Source organism: Phalacrocorax carbo, chromosome 3 (assembly GCF_963921805.1).
Source record: "Phalacrocorax carbo chromosome 3, bPhaCar2.1, whole genome shotgun sequence".
NCBI lineage: Eukaryota > Metazoa > Chordata > Aves > Suliformes > Phalacrocoracidae > Phalacrocorax > Phalacrocorax carbo.
In genome coordinates this window covers 35,758,308-35,780,338 of record NC_087515.1, presented here as the reverse complement: position 1 = coordinate 35,780,338, position 22,031 = coordinate 35,758,308, and positions in this window count along the sequence as shown.

The window sequence follows — 22,031 nt, the reverse complement described above, 5'->3', positions numbered from 1 at the left end:
AATGCAAGAGGACCTGCAAGTCTCTAAGCTCCATTCTTGACAGCCACAGCAGGAGGAACTGTCTGCTCCTGATTTTCTTCTCTGTGTTGGGTGGCAGCAGCAGCTGATCTAGGTGATGTAGAGTGGTTTGCATAGTAACTGTTGGGATCCTTGGACCGCCTTGGTTTTGTGCAGAGGGCCCTAACAGTGTTTGAGTGCTTCACATTGATTTCTGAAAGGTTCACACCTGGACCACACAAAAAGTATCACAGAAAGTGTGGGATCCCATTGCTGGCAAATTCTCATTCCTGACATAGGGTTTGACCGTATGCAGGCTTTAGCATTGGCTTTCTGCTTCTTTGCAGAAGAGCACAATATATGACCATGAGTAAGAATTGCTTAAGATCAAATGTAGAAGGAAATCTTAAAGCTATTTACTTTCCTTTCAGCGATCCTAACTCCCATCTGTATTATTCCATAGTTAATGGAAAATAATTCTTTTGACTTCAGTGGAGCTTTTCCTGATCTGAATGTCTGAGTGAGGAAAGTCTCATGTGCATAAACCATATTATATACATGAGAGCCTTGGGATTTCTTGTGCATTGTTACATCTGTCAGTCTTCACAGTTTCTTCTTTCCAGTTGGCAAAAGTAACTCCATGTAACCCTTTTGTGTCTTCTGGTGTCATGCCACAAATATGTAGGCTTCATTATTTCTTTGTGCATGACTTTATTTTTTTTAGTGCTTGGTTGTAATGCCAAAGAACCCCAGTTAGGATTTAAACTCCAAAGAATGAAAGCACAAATCTGAGGACAGTCCCTAAACAGAAGTAGGGGAGAAAATTCTTCCCCAAAAACAGATTAGACAAGAATTCAAGAGATACAGGAATAAATTGACAATTGCCACAAGCAAAACTGAGAGAGATCTTGGAAGAAATATTAATAAGAAATGGCAAAAGATTCTTAACCTGAAAAACCAAAAAGAACAACGATTGAAGCATAGTTCGCTGTGCAGTGAGGAAGAGAAGAACATAATCCAGGCATAGCTAAGAGCTGAACTGAATGGTTTGTGCTGGGGTTTAGCAGGGCTAGGATATTGACACTTAGAGTAAAGGCAAGATGGCCAGCAACAGTGTGGTTATAGAAGTAGAAATTACCACTTTCTAGATGAGAACCCAAAGAGCTTAATCCTTTCAAGTCAGGAGACCAGCTGATTTCCATCCCACAATGCTGAAAGAGCTGGCACATGAAATTGCAGGACTGCCAGTGAATATTTTTAATAAACCTCAGGGGAGAATGGATATGACTGCAGAATAGAAAATGCAGTACCTTTATTTAAGAAGGGGAAGAAGTAGTGATGTGGGAAAGGACAGGCCATTAATCTCACCTCAGCTGCATGCATGGCTTACAACAAAGTTTGAAGGAAGGACTAATTAAGACGCATGAGAAAATGGGCAATGGAATAAACAGCAACCTGGCTTTACCACAAGTAAGCTAAAGAAAAGGCAGGCACCTGGCATTTTTTGTCTTAAAGAAAAGTGCTCAAAAATTTGAGAGAGTGCTTCTAAGCACCTACTGCCTGGAGAAGATTCTTAATTAATACTCCTTAGTGGCCTAGACCCTACAGTGGTTGTGCTCAGCATTTCCCTCGAGACTTCTCTAAAGTTTCCTGCTGAATAAACGGATCTTCAGTAGTCATTTAAAACGTAGCTCTGGTCTCCTTCCTGCATACCAGACACCAAGAGCTAGACGGAAAGCTGAGGCTTACTATGTTACTACAGTATTTTACATGATCATTTCTGCAGTATTTTATTTTTAATTGCTGTGTGTGTCTGCAATGAAGTGTCCTCATTTTGAAACAAAGACAATGTGTACTGAACCAGCCAGAAGATTAAAAAGAAATTTTAGTGGGGTTTAATTTTGCTTCAAAACAAAACTACAGCATTCAAGATCTTTCAGATGCTTTTCAAGAGCAGCCTTCAATTCATGTTGTTATGAACAACAAATTGGTCAAGTAAGCAAAGTGAAGAGAGCATTTTCCTGTGGGCATTATGCAATTGAATTGTAGTAGCTTAGAATTACTTAGAATATGTTCACACTAGGGCTATCTTTATGATCCTTGTGTAGTGTAGGGAGAGATCAGGCAAAGTCAGTTTGTGTTAGGTTAAGTGCTATCTCAGCCTGCTTCCTCTCTCCAGTTCAGCCCAGGTATTTCTACAATACATTGTAATCTGCATTACAGACACATGCTTTGCCACTTTGACAACCTTGGCTGAAGCATGGGTGATTTTACTGGATGTCATGTGGAATCATATGCGACTTTTCTGTTTCTTTAAATTGCTAGATCTCTATGCAACGGTAACCATATATACTGATAGAAGTATGCAAAGTAAAGGAACTAAATGCTCTAAAATTACTGTAATCAGCAGTATATGCTTAAAATGTGTTTCCTTTAAATGTTAAGTTTATACACTTTCTGGTCTGTGTATAAATGATCCTTATACATTTTGAGCTTCATCAGAGAAATTTGTGAGATCCTTGTAGCCATTATTTTCGATTCTGAAGATATTTCTGATTAGCTGCAAGAAACAGAAAGGGTGCTGCTCCTTGTAGGTAGGGGAAGATAGCAGCAGTGATGTTCATCTGCTGTCTACCTCATGAAGCAGCAAGGCTTCCTGAGAGGTTTTCAGAAGGATTTGCATGTGATGATCATATGTGTTAGGTAGGCCTGTCTTTTACATCTAACTCCTGCTCTCTGGAGATAAAGTACACCAGAAAATGCTAGACACCATGGAACAGGACTGGTACTGCCCAAAGGCCATGCTAAGGCAAAGAACTATATGTCTGTTATTCAAAAAAGCTTGCAATGAGGGAGACAACATGGAGAAAACACTAGCTGGTTCTTGGCAGAAGGCTACAGATGTAGCAATTAAGTGGAGATTCAAGCTTCCTGATCATGGTAGAATCTAGTACCAGTCAGGAAAATTGCAATCTACTTGGATCTCAGGCCATGCAACTATATGTGGTGAGGTGATTTTTACTTTTTTGAAACTCAGTCAGCTGTTTTAAATGTCTTTGTTACATTGTCTCTTACAGTCTGCTGAATCATATTTCTGCAGTTCCTACACTCAGATTTCAAGTCCCGTTTATATTGCTGAGAATGTTTATGTTTCTTATTTTCAAATGCCTGCAGCAAACAACAAATTTCCCCAATTATAGACTTTGATCATTTCTGTCCGTGGTACATCTTAGTTACATTTGTCCTGTCTTTTAGCCTCTCTGGTCTTACAGATCTCTTTCTGCTCTTTTCAGGATTAAATTTAGCTGATGAAGATAAAAGGGATTAGAAAACAGATAAAAACAATAGGATATTGTTTTCAATTCATCTAGTTGATGAAATTCAACAAGAGAAAATGCAAGGTCCTGCACCTGGGGAGGAACAACCCCATGCATCGGTACAGTCTGGGTGCTGAACTACTGGAAAGCACCTCTGTTGAGAAGGACCTGGGAGTGCTGGTGGACAGCAGGCTGACCCTGAGCCAGCACTGTGCCCTTGTGGCCAAGGAGGCCTACAGTATCCTGGGGCGCATTAAAAAGGGTGTGGCCAGCAGGTCCAGGGAGATTATCCTCCCCCTCTACTCCGCCCTAGTGAGACCACATTTGGAGTATTGTGTCCAGCTTTGGGCCCCCCAGTTTAAGAAGGACAGGGAACTGCTCGAGCAAGTCCAGCAGAGAGCGAGAGCTACCAAAATGATCAGGGGACTGGAGCACCTCCTTTATGAGGAAAGGCTGAGACACTTGCGTTTGTTCAGCCTGGAGAAGAGAAGACTAAGGGGAGATTTCATCAATACCTATAAATATCTGAAAGGTGGGTGTCAGCATGATGGGACCGGACTCTTTTCATTAGTCCCCAACGACAGGACAAGGGGCAATGGGCACAAGCTGGAACACAGGAGGTGTACCTGCTCAATCAGGGGGGTTAGACAAGATGATCTCCAGAGGTCCCTTCCAACCCTACCATTCTGTGATTCTGTGACTCTGTGATACTCCCTTACCCCACAAACACAGAAGCAGAATGCATAACACTGCATGTGTGTGAGCTCTTGGGAAAATAGCTATTTTCCATACCTAGCACAGCTGGCCATGTTCTTCCAAATATTAGTCTGATAGGGCAGTATTTCTTCTTGTGTAACTGAGGATGATGCATAAGGAAGAAGGAAGGAAGGATAAGAGGAAGCATTGAAAAGCAGCATGTCTCTAGAATGTTGCAGGTGTATCAGCTGCATGGGCTTGGGGAAAAGTAAGGCAGTGTGTTGATGTTCCCTTTTTATTTTTCTTTAGGTGGACAGATTATGAAAATTTGCCTCCTGGAAGAGTTTGTGCATTCCACATTACCTAGGCTAAGGAAATGTGTAATCACTCATCTTACATTGATTTATTTTTTTTTTCTCTCTGGCCATTATTAAGGTTTAATCATGTTAACCTCAGAAGTCAATTTCAACACTTTATTAAATTCTGGTATATGAAAATTTTTGAGACTGATGTCACTTTTTGGTCCCTATTTGCTTGTCACCTTAATTTTTACAACCCTCTTATTCAGTCTAGACTTTATTGTCTTTTGATGCTTAATGTATTCTAAACCAGACTGAGAGCTGGGTGAAAACTTTTGAGTTAATTCTCATGAACTTTGGAGATGAACCAAATCTTGCCTTCAGCTAAATTCAGACCAGATTTTAAGAAAAATAAAATAGTAGCTAATTCTCTCTGTCACTACATCCAATACTTAGGATGATTGGCAGCAAAATTTAAAACACATCATTATGTACTAGTTAGACAACCTACATGCTAATAATCTGGATATTGCCAGGTGGCTTCTAAATTAATCTGACTGTAGGATATTACTGATTTCAGCAATATATAAAAAGCAATATGTTAAGTATTTAAGCTGGAAAAAGGGATGAGGATACAATATTACCTTTTGAGGTAGGTTGACTCTGGCCAGCAGGTATGTACCTGCAGGGTTGCTTGCTCACTTCACTCCCCTCCTGCCCCTGCAGGATCTGGGAGAGAATAGGAAGAGCAAAAGTGAGGAAAACCCCCAAGAAGTGATGCAAGGGCATCGCACCTACTGAGCAGCTGTTGTCAAGGGCAACCTTAAGAAGCAGATATTTATGTAATACCCACCTCTAACTTTTTTTGCCTCTTCAAGAATCCTCCTATTGTGTCAGGAAAACACAGATTTCTAAACCTGGTGAGTAGTAAAAATGCCCTCGTATGCTTTGTTTTTAGATTATGACTTGTCTTTCTTTGTGCTTCTTTAGTGTATCTTTGCAACTTACTTTAGAGAGGATTTAACATGTGCCTGTTTAGAACATTCAGTCCCCCTGAACCAATCACACCCTGATTCACTTCACGATGAGCTTACTTTTAATTACCATTTCACTTTGAAATGGTAGCTCTCATTCTGCTCTGCTGAGAGATAGCTTGAAGAAACACTGAGGCCTTTAGATTCATATCAGTCCAAACATACATGAACTCCTGTTTAAAATATGTCCGTATGTATCACACAAACACATGTATTTAATGTTCTGTGTTTGTAACTGGGCATTAGTTTAATATCGAGCACGACTTTAAGGAAGACTATAATCTGAAAAAAAAAAAGATCATTGAAATAATCCGTGTAGCTAGTTTATAATTCAGTACTAGATTGATTTTTATTGAATTCCAGCTTTGCATACAGCCTACAAACTAAACAAGTTTATCTAAGTGGAAAAGAGTAAGTGTAAATTAAAATATGGAAAATTAAAGGTGGCTTATAAGTGCAGCATTTTCATGTTTTTCTTTTCTAAATCTGACAAATGATTGCTATAAAGGTATGAAAAATGCATAGTTTTTCCCACAACAAATAATCTTAGGTATTCTGATTTTGCTGTGAACACTTAGGCATTTAAGTTTTTTGCCTTTAGCTATTCACACAAAAAAAAACCCCAAAAGAAATACTAGAAATCTAATTTCTTCTTTTCATGATCATGAAGAGTACCTTCTACTGTATGACAAGCAAATTCTCCTTGCTACCAACTGAAGGAAAGATTCCAACTAAATTACTAATTTCTCTTCAGACTTGTGTGTTTACTTAGTGGTAAAGTTTCACTTAAAATAATCCTTGGCATAATATGGCCCATGCTAAGAAGTGTGTGAAAGACAGTGTGCCCAAACAAATGTTTGTTTGAGCTGTTTTCAGTGGATGTAAAAAAGGAATGGTATAGATTCAGTTTGGGCTATGAGTAAACATGATTAAAATTATTGAGGTTAGAACTGGGATTAATATATCTAATTACTGGTAAAATAACTTGTTAAAAGAAGAAAGATCATACTGTGGCAGAAGCTGTTGAATTTCAGCCATAAGGGACATACAAGGGTGAAACTCGAGTTTGTCCTATATTTGTACTTTTGCTGTAGCTGGGTATTGGGGCTGTACCTGTGTGCACACCTAGTGCACTTAATTTATTAATTCCCTGGGTGGTCCAGGATCTCATTGATGTGTCTGTCTAGGTGTGGTAATTAACTGGTTTGAGACAATAGATCAACTTGAGACAAGGTGATTTCTGAATAGTAACCACCTTCTCAACAATGTGACTATTTGTTACAACAGCTTTTCAGGCAGGAATTTCATAAAGTACTGGAGGTTCCCCCAGGCAGCTCCTGCTATGTCTAGTTCAATTTGTGTGTCACAGTGTGCTGATAATCAACATGACTGCTGAGTGGAGAACCTGGCCATACTGGAGTCTAGGTGGTCTCAACTGCAGAACCAAACAAACTGGACATAGATAAAACGCTTGTAAATAGTAGAAACTGTTCTTGCAAATGCAGAACTGGTCATGAAGGACAGTCTTTTGTACATAGCTAGGGTGGACAGGAGAAGTTTTGTGCATAGAGTAGCACAGTAAATAATGATGCATCACGCATGGGCTGGAGCAGTCAAGTATGAACAGGCCAGATGTATATAAGAAATCAGCCAAAGAGAAGTTCAGGGAGTTTCCCCCAATTCATCTGAAGTCACTGTTGGAAGGACATTTGTGAATAAGTCTCACTGTTGGAGAGCAACTGACCCTTCCTATTCCTATTTGATTGCCCACATAAGCATTACCCTATGGAAAATTAGCAATAAAGTAGGGTTTATTTTAAACACGCTTTCTGTGATTGCCTGTGTGACAATACTGATATGTATTGTGTCATAATCCATCACAATGAAGTGAGGGTCTTTTGCTAAGATACTGAATGCTGTATGGCTGTAGAAATATTTACCCATGGTAGCACTGACCACTAGACTAACTGCATGCCTAGCATCAGTGGAAGAATGATCAATACTTGCTGAGTCCCCAGGGTCCCAATGTCTATTCTGAAACCAAATCAGCTAATAAAATTTGCTGAATAAAGGTTACATTATTTCATTCTGAAAATCTTATTCCACCAGCCTTCAGGTTTTCTAGTGACTAACAAGTTTGTTATTAGCAGCTAAAGCCCTCAGAGAACGGTCATTAGTCTTTGAATGCTAACCCCCTTCAAAACATGTGTGATGGATAGCTGGCGAAACTGCGACAAGGAGGCATGTTCGTTACTGGAGTAATTCTGCAAACAAAGCCAAAAAGGCATTAGAAAGATGTTAACAACAAAAAGTGGAAAGTGGATGGTAGAGCCAATGGAGTACAAATCCAGAACAGACCCATGCATTTACAAAACTCATCAAAGTTGTTGAACAAAATTCTTTCATATGCTGTAATGCAGGCTTCATGGGTAACAAAGTAGAGAATGATTGCTTATTCATAGACATTAATTTGATTGCTTATTCATAGACATTAATTTGATTGAGTTACTATTAATGACACCTGAGGGGGAGGTTTTTATTATTGGAGTAAAGATGATAATCAGGAAGTATCAAGTGAGGAAAATGGGAGAGGAAGTGTAAAATTGCACTAAAAATAGCATATCCTGTTGCCAAATGACTGGTACCTCAGAGACAAATCACGTTCAGTGCTTGCCAGTTTCTCAAAGCTGAAACTGCTATTAGCCATATGAAGTGAATTTGGGCAGAAAAATAGGAATGATAATTGGGAACTAGTTAGGAATATTTCAGTAAATGTCTCCAAATGAATGATCTAATCCATGATCAAGATACTGAGCATGAGAAGTGCTCGTGTTAAAGAAAAAATGACATGGCTAGACAGAAAATGAAAGCAAGCTTATTATCTTGTTTCCCTGGCCAATGGACAGATATTAGACATTTTAAACCAATCTGCACTTCACTTAGTTTACTCCTTGCTTACATAATTTAAGAAGTTCAGTTAAACATAACTAACTTCATGAGCACACCACTAATACATTAGCGCTCTTTAAGGGAGAGCAGGGGCCTAAAAGAATATAAATAAAAACTTGAGTCACACCCCCTCACTCCAGTTTTTCATGGGCTTACACAGTATTATGTGCATGGATCCCTATGCTTTAGTGAGTCTGTGTTCAAATGGGTACTGGAGTCCTGTCTCTTACAGTGGGGAGGAGGGAATGAGCATGTCAGAAGGTTCTTCAACAGCAACTTTTACAAGGAAAATATTATGTATCTACACACCTAAATTATTTGCAAAGAGCCTTCCTGGATCATTGATGTTGATTTTTCAGGAAGTTTTCAAAACCCTGACCAACTTCCCTGAAATGAAAGAAAACAAGTTTGCCTCATTAAAATATACTAAAAGAGACCATTCTTGGTAGTTCTTGGCCCATCAGTTTGGCATCAGTCCTGAGCAAAATAATGCTAGACAGTATACCTTTACAGAAATGTCTGTTACTATTGGTACTAATGAGCTTAAAGCATTGATAATTTAATGGCAATGTAATTAAACTTTGATAAGGCATTGCATTAATTCTATACAACTTTCACATTAGGAATAAAAATGACACAAAATCAAATTGTTATACAACATATAGATGAAAAATAGCTAAGTCGTGTGTCTCAAACCTGAACTGTAAACAGGAAGAAATTACTCCTGTCTGAAATCTTTCCTGTTTCTTTGTTTCTTTCTAGAAATGGCTTAACAAGATGATGTGTAGCACTCCTGACATTTAAAGTTATGAAAGTATTGGGAATATGGCCATTGCTGGAGAAGATGGCTGATGTGGAATGACCTGAATTGGTTTGGTTGACTGAAAAGGGTAAATAAAACTGTCTTTTAGTGTGACATTCTTCCTGTGGAGGTAATGACAGTAAGGATGGAGAATTCTCTTCTGGCAAGTGATGTTGGAGAAGTCTTGAAACCCCTGTGGATTATTACTCAGGGGTGAAATGAGCGTAAGGCTGTGACTATAAGACTTTGGCTGTATGCATGGGAATTATCAAATATTTGGGGTACAGAAGGTCCCTCATCTGTACATTTGGTACATATGATCACTAATGGACTGGAGTGTAGATCTGTAAATGAATACTGACCCAGTGATGTCCAGACCTGAAAGCTGCTTGGCTGACTCACTGCATTTGGCTGTGCCACCACGGTGCTATTAGAAGGTCTGTACACTGTCCTCCCCTGGGAGGTATAGATGCACAGTGTAACAAATGATATATGAATAAAGAGTCCACACTATATGGCTGTTAAGTCAGGCAGGTATGAGAATAATAAAGTCAGGAGGCTGGGAGTTGACGGTGACACATTCAGAGGTGAAATAAAACATATGAACAGCAAGGTTAATTAACTTTTCCCTTAGCATGACACATGTGGTGGTTGTCTGTCCATCATCAGGGACTTCAAATATAAAGAATGGGTTTCATCCTGAGAATGCACGTGCTAGTCCAAGCAGGAACGTTTCAACAGAGCCCCGTGGCTTACCTTATGCATGAAGCCAGTCATAGACCACAGCGGTCCCTCCTGGCATCGTGATCTGGGTTAGCAAGATCACAAGTAAAAAAACTTAAAAAAAGATAAAATCATTGTACTGATGTATTGACTTATACAACAACAGAGCTGGGATCAAACACACTTCTGTGAGCCTTCCAGTAAGCAAAATAAACTGTAGCATATCAGAAAACAGTTCAAAATGCTCTACATGTGAAAAAGAAAACTTCTGGGTCTTCATAGACCCAGAAATTTCATCAGTGGCAAATTATCAAAAGGTAAAAGTACAGCAAGAGAACTTGCATAATTTACATTCTTTGAATGGGTTCAGTTTAGAAGGTTAATATACAATACATGGAGACCCACAGGCATAGTGTCCTATCACAGCCCATGAGATGAAGGTCAAGAATTTATCATCCTTTCATTAAATAATCAAAATGGAAATCAAGAAACAATAAAAGGGAGAAAATCAGCAGCTATAATGGCAGCAGGATTAAAACTAGCTCTTTCAGAAGGATTACTGTTAAAAGTCCTCTAGATTTTAACAGTAAATGGCAAGGTTGTGTGTTTTGTTGGGGTTGAAAACCCTGAGATACTTTCTCCAGTGTGATGACCTTTCCATTGCAATTTTCCTTTGAGCAAATTGATAATAAGAAAATAAGAAAGAAGAAAATCTCGCCCTGATGTGCTCTGCCCATTCACTGCCTTGCTAGATGCTCAGGATTCTGTTCTCAAATAAGAAAAAACCCCTTTTTTTCCCATTTGAAAACTTATGCACTATTTAGCTTTAAATCACAGGAGATGCAGCAACTTCAGTGATTCCAGTAGTTTGCATTGTGTGAAAAATTATGTTTTTCCTATGAGAAAATGAAATTATTACTTGGTTTAATGTGTTGCTTCTTAATTCAAGGAGAGGTTTGCCTTTTTAAGCTTTATTGCAAAGAATGAATTTTTCATTTACTCTTCCTTCTCCCCTTTTCCCCCCATCCTTCTCTCCTTCCTTTTTATTATGTCATTAAGAAAGCTAGATATATTTTGGCTGCTATTGGCTCAGAGGCTGTGATAAAAAGAAAAGAGGAGGTATCTTCATCTTTGAATTATACGGTGACCAAAATAAACACATGAATTTTATCTGCCTGTAGACTTTCAATGATGCTTACAGATGAAGTAAATGCTAAATCCCTTTCCTTACAGCGGAGTCATGAAGTGTCCATCTTCCATATAAGCTGCCCTATATTTGAATATATAAACTGCTTATGACATTAAATTGATAGTGCAACTGTGTCTAAAATAAAGGCAGAGTCCTAGGAATTCTGGCAACAAATCCAGTCTCATAATAATGTAATTATTTTTTTGTATTCTTCTTTTGCTAGGATTTGATTCTATTTAAAGGAAAATAATATAGTCCTCTTCTCTGCTGCACAGCAACAGGGGAAGTTGGGAGTAACAGAATGTTCTATTAACTGAACTAATGGAGCAGCTCTTTCTGCTAAACTTGTATAACTCTTCAGAAGCACCATGTGCTGCTCGTTCACTTTCAGTCTCTTTCCTAAGCATTTTAGCAAGTCAAGTAAGGTCCCTTCCTTCTTTAAGGATGTTTCCCTACATCACAGTCTTGAAGCCTCACTTGCTGCTAATTGCAGTGATTGCAAATATGTTGACACTAAAGCTTGGTGAGTGCTGAAAAGAAATCTGCAAATATTTATTTGACTTAGTAAGCACATTTGCTTTACAGTGTTCACACCACTTGGAGATGTCCTTTCACAAGCAAGCTCTTAATGGCATGGATGGTTGCAAAGCAATGTAGTTTGAATAAATACTGCAAATTTCTGGAAAGCAAATTTCAAAATCAAAATGGTAAATATTATTGCCGTAAAACTGGTTCTTAAGCAGACTGTTGGACCTGCTGAAGTTGGTGTGCTATCCTCTAGATTAAATAGCTTGTGAGTTTTCAGGAAAGCATATGAGAGATCAGTGAAACTGCCAGTTTACACCAGCAAAAAACTTGACTGCGAAGCCGTATCCATAGAGCCATCTGGGCATCATTACTTGAGATGTGCACAGTTTGTCCTTGGGGAAATGAGGGATTTAAATGCCAAAATAAATGTACTGTGCTACAGTTTAAAATACACACTGAACTGTTTTACCATTCTCATCTATCTTTCCTTTTGGATGCTGCAGAGCCCTGCGGTGATCAGTTTATTAGTGAACCTGTGTGAAAAATAGTACTCAAAGGATTTCTATTGCTTTGTGTCTTCCAAAACTCCTCCAATGTTTCCCTTGCAGGATTTTTGCTGTCAGCCCTACATACTTGAGAACGTAACAGTAAGAAAACATGCTAATGTGGTTGAAAGGGAAGAAAGATACAGGTGAGGAGACAACAGGAAAGAAATGAAATAAACCTTATTTCTTAAGAACTTTTGTTTGAAAGAGGAAGTAAAGTAGATGGATTTGTAATTTTGGACTGGAAAATTTTAGACTTGCACATACATACCATGAAAGGCTAGTAAATTAAATTAGAATATTATAAAACTGTGAAGCCTACTTTTTTAACTGCCTTTCCACTCCAGGTGTCCGTTATTTTAAATTTAAACCATCATCAGGAATATTACCTATCAAGGCTAAGTATGGGGGAAAAAATTACTTTAATATATCTATTTCATTGTTAGGGGAAAACCAGAATATTAGTTTTCTGCAGCATTTCATCTTGCACTGCTTTTTAGGCTCAATTAACTGATTCCTACTTTGATGAAGTTACATTAAAAAAATGAAATTATAAAAATGTGCTGATACTCAACCTTACAGAAATTGGGTTTCAAGCTTAAAAAAAGCAGTTTTCTATACGGGTGCAAAATGTAACACGTTGACAAAGCTCTAGAATGAATTTAAGGCAGAAGAAGGAATTACATTCCTTTGGAAAACAGAATGGTTGCCATGTAATTTTTCTTCAGGTGCTTCCCTTTCCTTTGCCTCAGTCCCTGCTGTTTAAAGTCTCCATGTGTTGTTAGAAAAAATTTTACATCAGTTTATTGTCAGTGTATACAGCTTTCCCCAAAGTATTATAATAAGAAACCAAACCACCTCCAATGTTTGCAAGCAATTTAGTGTTGCTGTGTGTGTGTGTTCAGTGTCTTACAAAATGCAGTTAATTGTTTTAATCGTTTATTTAGCAGTATCTGATTAAACATGCAGGCATATCACCATAATTAAGCTAGTTCTGCTCTGAACTTGATACATATGAGCTCAGATGCTGAGGTCTAATCACTGATAGTTGTAAGCACTAGTTGCACCTGGTGAAAGAAATGGATGAATATCTTACAGAAGCTTGAAGCTTGGGAGGGGGAGTTTTTACTAGACTTGTAGCAAACTATCATCCTGGCGTTAAATGGTGTGAACAATAGCATGTACTTCCTTTACAGAACTCTCAAACTAAGAATGTTTCTTCTTTTATTCCTTTTTTCCTTCTTTAAAAGATGTGCAAAATTTTAGTAAGAGACTTTTTGTCCTGAAGATCATACCTTTGAAGTATACAAGACAGGCAAAATGTGGCAGAAGGGAAGAACTGTTATAACTAATTTACAGGAAACTGCAGCTCAAAGATGTTAACTTTTTCCAAGATCAGACAGGAGGCTGGAACTGTGAATCAAGGTATGGACTTTAAGGGCAAGATGTTCCTTCTGGATTTGTTTGCTTAAATATTGGAAAGAAAATGTTTGTGATCTCCAGATTTGACATAGCAGGGATAGTTCTCCCTTTGCAAATCTCCATGGAAACTCATGATACAGGTTGAAACAGAGGCTGCAAAGGAAAAGTAGTGCAGCTCTGGGCTGTTTAACTGTAGCAGAGTTTTCTGTGTGGTAATATCTCCTTAAAAGTGGATCAGGAGCTTTGAATAAAGCCAGAAATTTTGTTGTTAGTGAAATGTAGGAGCATGTCACTTCTGTTGTAAGGTTATCAGATTTTAAAGGCTGAAAAGTAGGACAAATCCAGAAGAAAAAACACTGCCAGAGTACACCAAATTTGCTTACTGCACCTGTAGGGTAGAACTGCACTTGTATATGTATCATTTATTCTCTATTTTCTGGATGCCTGCAATCAGAAAAAGCAGAGGAATTCTTGACTGATACACTTTTTCAAATGGGTACAGCATTTGTCTATATGAGTGAAGGTTTGAAGTTATAAGGATTGTCTGGCAAACCTTCAACTTTCTTCTGGAGTTCGGAAGCATATAGGACAGACCCAACCTGTTCTGGGTGTAGTGCCACAGAGAAGAAATTTTGTACTTTTCTTATGTCTGAGATTTCAAGGTTGCATTAGGCATTGTGGTCTTTTTTTATGCAAAACTAAATACCTCAGAGACTGATGATGCTTCCATCTGCCCATACATATCCTAATATAAATCATAGGGTTTAGGTCCTAAGAAATATAGAATTGGGTCTTATTCGTTCTAAACTGAGTGTGGAAATTTAATTTGTTTTGAGTTGATACTCAAACTCTGATACTGCTCTGAAACATGATACTGCTTTGTCAGTTCTACCAAGGCTCAAACATACATATATATATCTATATATAAAATTTACACACATAAGCTACATAATTTATCTTCATTGTTATGGTATTACCCTTATATTTTGACCATAAAATAATGGCTAATAAAGTTTCCCATTAATTAGTACCTTTTGATTGAATGTTTTGTAGCTCATTTAAGACATGCAGATTTGCTTATGTTTATTTTCTTTCTATAAACTTACAGTTAATGTTCCTTTACTGAGAAACAATGTTAAGTGTAAATGCCAGTTTGCTTTCTTAAATGCTCTTTTGTATTTTAAGTTATTCCTTAGAGTGCTCAGAGTAGCAGCTCTAAATTTCCCCTCAAAGATACAGTTGACATTTGTGCAGTGGTCCTGATTCTGCAGTTACCTTTGGCAGTGCTTAATATTCCTGCATTTAAAATTCATACCTTCAAGTGTTGTTTTCTGAAGGAATGTGGTCTTCGTACTTGCCAAAGCATGCATAAAGTGATAATGAACATATAATAACTCTAGGAAGCTTAGAAATCACTCTCATTGAGGGGAAACTACTTGAAAACATTTTAAGTCCTATATGAATTACCCTGAATTAATGAGACTTTCACTGAAGTAGAACTGACATCCTTGCTAATGCTAAATGGAATCATGATCGTTAGTCTAATACATTGAATAAGAAAACTGCCCATTATAGTTTAAGCTTACGGGACAGGCAAGTCTCCTGATAATACATTCACAAGTAGAGGAGCTGTGTAAAAACTTACTAGTTGATGGTCCCCTCTGGGAGGGTGCCCTGTGTAGTGATGACGTTGTGTCCAGGCACAGGCACAGTGCCATTATGCCCAGCTAGCACACCAGTTAGGCTTAAATGGGGCATCGCTCCCTGCAAGCTTTGAGGCATGATCTACCAAGGGAAGCTCATTTGAATTTTAAAGGAGTAGACGGTAGCCTTACTTTCTTGTTCTAGGCACACAGACTGTGCAGTCAGGGAAAGGACCCTCCTACAGAGAACAAGTGAGAGCAGGAGCTAAATGCAAGTAGTCTGAAATTCCCCGACTCTCTCCATCAGCTATATGGTGAGCCCAGGAAGAGCAGGCCACCAATCGGGCAGCTGGAGTCGGGTGGTGAAATATGGTGCTGCATCCCTTGGCTAAAGCTAGAATTTCCATCAAAACATCCCAGAGAGAGAACAAAATCTTTCAAGCAACTCTACTAGTTCAAGTGAACCCATAGGTTGTGTTACAGCAGGAAGCTACCAAGCCTCTGGCTCTGGACAAGAAACTGCTCTAAGATGCTGTGTTCCTGTTATGGTCCTCCGTGTCTATGAAGGAGACAGAACCCACAAGCCCTCCTGAGCGCACCTAACCCAGCAATTGCAGGACTTGCAGTCTCTCACTCAGTCTGCTGTGAGTTAGGAAATGATTGAGTTATTCTGTGCATGCCTTTGCACAGAACAGCCTGAAATTGGACCTGTTATATAGGAAAGGTTTATTTAAGAAGTCAAGAAAAGTGAAATTTTAAGGTAGAAATTGTGATTCTGCTTTTCTTGGAATGCTTTTGGGAACACAGCATTACTAAGTGAGAAATATGGTCAGGAAAAAGCAGTGTCTTGAATCTTCTTAATGGCCAAACCTGTGGGCATTTGCCAGAAAAACTGCTTTCCAGACTGTACATAAAATTTCTCCTGTCTCCTTTCACTGGTCTTCCTATCTCTTGAGACCTGTTCTATGATTACTCACTTCCAACAGAGAAGACTCCATCAGGAGCAGCTGCTTCTTTTACTCCACGGACTTCACAGCCCCCTGTATTTTTTTTTCCCCTTTTTCTTTACAGATGGGTTAGGTTGTTTTTGTCTAGCATTGCAGCTGTTGGTATTTCTCTTTATGGGAAATTTCTTTGGCTTTTTCTCTGTCTCATGTTGTTTTTGTGGTAACTTGCCCAGAGTGGGAGTTGGAACAAATTCATTTTCCTGAAATGTAGTTATGGGAGGGCTGCACCAGAAGATGAGAGAGAATATGAGAAGATCTCCATTACTGTGTTTATAGCTACCTGTCGCTATTGATCATTAACTAATCTTGCTAGAAGTATGGCTTCAATTTTCTTTTTTTCAATGTGGATTAAGCAGTGTTGCCAACACACATTTTTCTCTGTCAGACATTACAGTAAGTATGTGACATGCAAAAGTTTGAAAGCCATCTCCTCAGATTGCTGTTTTAAAAGGACTTTTGAATGACTCAATTGGGGATTTCATGCTTACCAGCATTGAAAAATTAGAATTTAACACTTTCAACTGACTTAAAAGGCTGCAAAAAGGATATTAAATGGACAAAAGAATTCAGCTGTTTGAAAGTAAAAAAAAAATAAATTGTAGAGAGTGGTGGGGAAAGGGAGATGCTTATTTTTGAAAAGGCTTGAATTGCAGTTTTCATTTAGCATAAAATGCGTTGTTAAAAAAAACACCCTCCACCATCCCCCAACCAAAAAAGAAACCACCTTTTCTCTATCTGGGTTAGGGTAGCACTGAAGGCAAGGCAGTTACTTTCTGAGGGCAGCAGTACCCCACACTTTTCTACCAACCTGCATTAAGCACCTACACCATGATGAAGGAAAACAGGTGAATTCTGAAGAAACAGGCAAGTGCCTGGAGTGACTGAGATTTGGAAGTGGAGCTTGAGTATTCTATATAAAATGTCTAAAAACAAAGGGCAACATCTTAAAATCTGTGGAAGGAATAGTGTGTGTCCATGTTTTGCCAGGGATAGCTGTGGGACTTTCTGTACTCGGAATGTCCCTTCTGGTTTGGAACCATGGGATGCTTATTTCTAATGTTTCTAAGGCCAGAGCTCAATGTAGGAAAAACAGGCAGCGAATGACCAGAGGTGGCAAAATGTGATCTTGTTGCTTAGCCAGACACTGGTCCCTGGCGCAGCAAGGCAGGCGTCTGGCTGCCTCAGACAGGGAAAGGAGAGCCGGGCTATGGGCAGGTGGTTATTTGGTCCTCTTTGAACTAGCAGATGCACCAAAGAACTGCTACAGGGAAATACGGTCTGAGCATAATTTGTGGAAATTCAGTGGCCTCCTTTGTAGGACTGTCCACCGCAACTCACATTGGACCTGGAGGAGGTTATTGGGTCATGATTCATCATCAGGAGGGAGAGCGGAGCTCTCAAGTACTGGGGTGTTTGTAGGCAGTTGTTTTGTGTTGATATATCAAAATTTTAACAAGTCAGTTACTCTGGTTTTATGGTATTATGAAGCGGAGTTATGACATATGATTTTGTAACAAACATTGGAAGGAAAAGGTATTTCATCCAAGAGGAAGCAGCAGTGGGAGGGACTTAACCTCCAAGAGCTGTGGGAGCAAGAGGTTGCAGTGCTGACACCTCTTGTCATCAGATGTCTGCCTTGCAGCAGGCTCCAGACAGTGCAGCTGTCTTTGTTTTTGCGGTGCTGCAGTTCATGTGTGAAAATCACAGTAAATCCTTGGCCCTTCCTCATTTTCTTGCTGCAGTTAGGGTTTTCTGTGACTAGTTTCTGTGGGATCACTGAGTTGTGGCATTGTGAGGCTCTGTGGGGAGAGGCTTAAGGCATCAAGTATGTGTGCAGGAGGCATACTTACCCTTCGGGGGTTTCTGGAGAAAGAGCTGCCCTGTCTGCCCTGCTCTCTCTGTAAATAAAATGAAATTAAATCAAGAACTTTGGTGACATGTGAAAGGATTAATTCCCTTGTCTTAAACAGGGGTGGATGCTGTCTACAAACTCGTAGCCTCCCAGTAGTGAAATTAGAATTATTTAGTGAATAATACTAAACGCTACTTCAGCAGTAGTGTTTCAAGACTCAAAAACAGTTGGTTAACTCAGACGTCTGTCACTCCTTCATGTTCCTCAGCTGGTATTTAGGTGTGATGTGCATATGCAGGACCTGTGATCCAGCTGAGAGACACTAGGTTCCAAACCAAACTCTGCAAACAGCTGAAAACTATCCTGAGTTTCTTTTAGGTTTTTTTTTTTTTTTTTTAGGTTTTAGTTTTGCTTTATTTTGCTGAACAGAAATAAAGGAACGCTCCAACTGCTTTCTGATGAACAAGAGTTAACGCATACAGTATAATGAAGTGTTAGCAATCTTCCCAGACCTATTTCAGTGCAGGGCAGCATACGTATGAAAAAGGCAAGTCAAAGATTAGGGAATATAAAAAGGAAAATGAAACCTGTCCTCACAAAAGAAGTAATGTTACAAATGAAAGAAAATACGAGCAGTTAGGCTCCTTGCCAGTAAAAACTAAAGCTTGTAGAAACAAAACAAGTAACGACAAACTATTCAAAGTTACAGTACATGCACAGGTTATTTCAAAAGGACAGGTCCACCTGTACATTTGGAATAGGCAGTTTCTTTCATATTGAAAGAATGAATGAAGGAGGCAAAAGTGGCATGAGATAAAAGGGCACTTACAGGATGTACTGAACGAACGAGGGAGAGACAGGCAAGACAGAAAGCTGGATCAAAGGACACTAATGATAAAGAAGCTCTGCTTGCCATCTCCTATAAAGAAACAGAGTGAGTCAGCAGAAGTTCAGAGAGTATTAAAAGAAAAAAAATCTAAAAGGAGATCACATTAGAAGGAAGCTACATGTATTTCCTGACCATCAGGAGATGAAATAATAATGGGATGTGTGTGACATTCATACACAAGTCTGTTGAATGCAGGTGCCTTTAGCTTTCAAACTATGGATTAAAAAGCCTTTAAGGGAGTACTCTGAAAGAACCTAAAGCAGCTGGTGCATTAAATGATGGTCTCATTTCAGGGCATGGTGGAGTCTTGTCTAGAGTGCTTTGAGTTCATTTCTGTTCCTAGCTAACATGCTACTGTCAGTAAATAGAATGTGTTTATTTTTTTGTTCTTTTGCTTTTCTCTGGGGCAATGACAGAATTATTATTACACTTATCTACTTCTGGAAAGTAAAGCCAGTTCTGACAAGTCTATTGATTAGCTAGGGGATGTGCCATTGAACAAGTAGTGAAAAGAAGCTTCAAACCGTACTCTGGAAACACACTTAATTAAGGATATCAGACACTTGATTAGAATAATTAGGAAATTGCTCAGTATAATATTTAGCACATAAGTCATATTTGTTATCTATCAGTCTCAGAGGACTTCGTGCATAGTATATGTAGTATCCTTATGGTACCCTTACTGCTGTTTTTCAGAGGCCAGTTTCAGTACCTTTACGCCTCCCTCCATAACAGGCCCTACTAACAGTGTAGTACATGGTCTGTATGGCACAGTGGGAGAGAGGAAACTTCTCAGGAAATTCATTGCACTGTGCCTTGAAATAAAATGTGTGTTTTCCATTGCCTTGGGAGATTGATAGGAGAGGCGCTCCTGCAACCAGCCTCCATGTGATAAAAACCCTGTATAGGGTTTTCTCGTTCCAGTATGGGCATACCAGAAATTGGCATGGAGCAGTCAGTAACAGCAAGATGAAAGACTTACATTGCAAGGTGCTGGGTCAGCTCCTCAGCTGTTGTCAATCCATGTAGCTGAGGATCTTCTTGTCTCTCTCATACTAAATTCCACTAGATCTTAAGATTTGCTGAAATGAGTGAAGCTTACTCCTTGTCAAGCTGTTTGTTGAATAGCTGCAGTTAATCAATGAGTGCTTTCTTCAGAGTCCCATTCCTTTACACTGCCATTTCCCTGTGTATGCCTTGAGGAATTTTTCTGATATGATGAATATAATCACTGAACCTTATGTCTTCGTTGCTTTCTGCTCAATTTATTGTAGCTGGATTGCTTTTTGGTACTACCCCAGATCTTTTCTTGCTCTTTTTTCCTTGTTGAATACAGTATGGAATGAAAACAGTTTGAACTAGACCTAGAAATACAGAACTTCCTCAGTAGTTACTCTGTTGTTTTACGTCTCTCAATATTAATGCAATTGAGCTCCCCCCTTTTTATCCCTGATCAATGTTCTAGGGCTCTTACACCTCATTGTCCTGACCTGCTTCAACAAAGTAGTTCCTGATTTTCTGATTTTACGGTGTTTTTACCTTAGAAATTTGTGTAACTATCTTAGTAAACACTTTTCTGTTGAAGTAGTTAGAAGAGTATATTCCATTTTCCTACCTCTTCCATAGTCTTGAGAGAAAGCTTCTCATCTCATGTATTTTATATGTCAAGCTTAAGATTGCATCTCTATCATCCACAGTTTCCTATACTTAGGATTTTTGGTAGAAGGTTGAAAGTGCCAGAGCTGCCAGATTACACAGAACAATTTTTATTTAATGATTCAGATTTATAAAAGCACATACCAAAACTAAGCAATTTTTAGTCCTTTTAAATTATAATTTATTTTTCTGTTTCTGTTGAATGATGTCCTCGACTTTGTTGATAAATCTGCGTAGTGACTCTTGAAAGATGGGGACCTGCCTAATGCACCTTGCTTGTGTATGGTTCTACCTTTTTAAGTGAATGAAACTCACTGAATTAAAATTTCTAATTTGGATGGAAATTTAAATTTAAGATCTCCAAATTTAGGTCACTTTTAGCACCATCAGTCAGGGCAGTAATAAGAATCAAGACTTAAAGACTTGGGAATTTTTTAATCACTGGAGATGTGACAAAAGATACACAATTTTAGATATTTCCTACAATATATACATTTAATATATAGTAATACTATAATATATATAAAAATTTTTGCAGAAGAAAGGAAGGAGTTATATCCCCTTTTACATGCAAGTGCCATATGGTGCAGTCTCATATACTGCTATGCCAAAAGGATTGCTTTCCAGAAATTATAATATGAACTTGCAATAAAAGTCATCCTTGCCAAGCCATGTGTGGTAGCATTAAAAGAGGATAAATGAGCTTCAGTAGAAAAAGTGAAAAAACTCATTCCAGTTGTGTGGGGAAAAAAATGCAATTAAATTTATAATGTAGCATAAACACACGGCAGTTTTAAAGTTTTGCTGATGTAAAGGGTGTTTGTGATTCATCTGCAGTCTCCTGTGTGTCCGTCAGGACCGGTCAGCAACTTGGGTTTCGTCTGTTTGTGGCCCGCTACTCAAACTCTCATGGTGCTGCATGTCTATGCATCCTGGTCAGAAACAGCTGAAGGTTAGGAGGTATGTTCCACATCATAGAGCATGAACAGAGGAAAGGTTATTTAAACTTTTTATGTTCAGATCATCAGACAATATACAACTTCCTTCTTAAATTATAGCTTTCCATGCTTTCTGATGCTTTCATTTGCTGTGTTACCCTATCTCTGTCATCCTAGAGCACTGAAAGCAACATGACCATCTGGATCCCATGACTTATGCTGGTACGATCAGTTTAGTACTCCCCAAACAGGTGGTTCTTCACCTATGTTGTTTTGGATTATGGGCTTCAGCCCTTCTGCATTAGATGACAAGAAATAGGGCATATTTGCCAAAAGTTCTGGCTATCGCTATGTGGAAAGAAATGGAAGGAAAGAATGAGGAGAAAGAAGCTTGTGATACCCCCATATTCTTTAAAGCAGTAGTTACTGTGACTGAGACTGAGGCTGATTTATGAAGAACACTACAGAATTTATTCTCAGAAGCAGAAAGGAGAAAGGTTACTGACATGTTGTTTAAAAAGACCTGCGTTCAGGTTCATCATGAT